Source organism: Nomascus leucogenys, chromosome 8 (assembly GCF_006542625.1).
Source record: "Nomascus leucogenys isolate Asia chromosome 8, Asia_NLE_v1, whole genome shotgun sequence".
NCBI classification, from domain to species: Eukaryota; Metazoa; Chordata; class Mammalia; order Primates; family Hylobatidae; genus Nomascus; species Nomascus leucogenys.
This window is the reverse complement of record NC_044388.1, coordinates 53,066,101-53,068,460: the sequence shown is the minus strand read 5'-3', so window position 1 is coordinate 53,068,460 and position 2,360 is coordinate 53,066,101. Positions and strand designations below refer to the sequence as shown.

At 43.8% G+C, this 2,360-nt stretch overlaps 1 pseudogene; it reads right to left on the bottom strand.

Annotated features, from left to right (window-relative positions):
- Positions 1–467: 467 nt before the first annotated feature.
- LOC100586075 lies at positions 468–1,788 on the bottom strand (annotated as a pseudogene).
- Between the last annotated feature and the right edge of the window lie 572 nt (positions 1,789–2,360).

The window sequence follows — 2,360 nt, the reverse complement described above, 5'->3', positions numbered from 1 at the left end:
GAGACTGAAGCGGGTGGATCACTTGAGGTTAGGAGTCTGAGACCAGCCTGGCCAACATGGCAAAACCCCATCTCTGCTAAAAATACAAAAATTAGCTAGATGTGGTGGCACACATCTGTAATACCAGCTACTCTGGGGGCTGAGGCACGAGAATTGCTTGAAGCTGGGAGGCAGAGATTGCAGTGAGCCAAGATTGTGCCACTGCACTCCAGCCTGGGCAACAGAGTGAGATTCTTTTTTGTGTGTGCGTGAAAGAGCATGCTTTATTGGGAAGTAGACTGCTGCACAGTGACCAACAGACGAAGGCCACCCAATGGGCACTTACACATTGTACTCCAAAAGACACAGGATGTTTTTCTAATAAAAATCACTGGGAACAGGGATTCCTCTGGGCAAATCTCCTAAGCTCATCCCTTTCAGGGATTGAGAAATCTCCCAACCATTTTCCTGATGGCAGCTGTGGTTCACTAGAGAGACAGCCCCTCAGGGGTGCCTTCCTGTTTCTTATAAAGAACATTTTCTTTAGATTTTTTTGAAGTCTTCATTTGTTACTTTCATTCTATGTTCTCTTAAGGCCATCAGGCCAGCTTCTGTACAGATTTGCCTTGATGTCAGCACCAGAGAGGTCATCTTTAGCTGTGATCAAGTCATCCAGGGTTACACCATCTGCCAGCATCATCCTGCTTGTGTGAATCTGAAAGATGCACTTCTTAGTCTTTTCATCAGGCAGGGGGAACTCCATCTTCCTGCCAATGTGGCCTGGTCTGGTAAGTGCTGGGTCCAAAGTTTCTATTCGGTTTGTGGCCATGATATCTTTCACATCTCCCCTAGAATCAAATCCATCCAACTGGTTCAACAGTTCCAACATTGTTCACTGAATTTCTCTCTCACCACCAGAATTTGAGTCATATCTTTTTGTCCCAATGGCGTCAATTTCATCAATAAACACGATGGATGGTGCATGTTCTTCAGCAACTTGAAACAGTTCCCGTACGGGTTTGGGCCCATCACCTAGGTACTTCTGAATAAGTTAAGAGCCAACCACTCTCAAGAAAGTGGCTGAGGTTTGGTTTGCTACCGCTTTGGCTAACAAGGTTTTAACTGTGCCAGGTGGACCATAGAGAATGACCCCCTTAGGAGGCTTTATACCCATCTCTTCATAATATTCAGCGTGGGTGAGAGGAAGCTCCACAGATTCCTTAATTTCCTGAATTTGATTGTCCAACCTCCCAGTATTGGCATAGGTCTCCTGGGGGACCTTTTCTACCTTCATCACTGTGACCAGGGGATCCATGTCATCCATCAGCACCCCTCTCATGGCATGTACCTTGTGGTTGAGCAGGACCGAGCAGCCAGTTTCCAGCAGATCCTTGTCTACAAATGAAAGAATGCTGACCTAGGTTCTGAGCCCACAGATGTAGACACGATGACATGATTGTCATCGATGATCTCTTCCAAGGTTCCTACTGACATCGGGGTTCCCCTCAGATCATCCGCCTTTGATCTTTCCTCCTCTTGCTTTTCTTCTAATGGTTTCATTTGTTCCTGATTTCTAATGAATTCCTCCATGAGAAGATAGTCTTTAATTCTCTCTAACTTCAGTACTTTTAACCAGCACTGAGTGTGAGGTGTCACCAGTGGCAGTTTGCTGGCAACATCTGGTGCTTTTGTTTTCTTCTTCTTTTTCCCCACTCTAGTTGGTACAGGAGGTTCGTGTTTCTTTTTCTTGTCCTTGTCATTCTTCTTGCCACCTCCAGGACCGTGACCACCACTCTGACTTTGACCCATCTTGCCTTGGCCACTTGAGCTTGAGACTCTTAAAAAAAAAAAAAAAAAAGAAATCCAATTACTCAACAAAGACTGATTAAGCCCAGAATCACTGATTATTATGATTCTTAAAGTTGAGGCCCTTCAAAGGTGGGGTTTAACTTCTTTGGTGTGGAAGAAATTTTGCATTGAAGAAGAGATTCTTCAACCTTTTAAACCCTTGCAAGTAATTGAGTTTCAGAATCTGTCATTGGTAAATCCCTGTGAGGGCTTTGATTCTGAACCTTTTAAAATGTATCTTCAGAGGGCCATCTTTTTTGGTGTATTCTTGCTAGTGAGAGAGGGACAGTCTCCAGGAAGCTCAGAATCTCTCAGTTGTCCAAACAACCTAGCAAAGCTTCTGACAATGGATTCAGAGTGAGATGGTTCTGTCACAGGAATGTGAGATAGGTCTGTTTTCAGTGTCATTTTCTAACTATTGAAAACTTGATCTCTTTTCTTGCTTGTTTTTTTTTTTTTGAGACGGAGTCTCTCTGAGAGATAAAATTGTCTCTGAAAGAGGGAAATAGAGACTGCTTCGAAATAACATACTA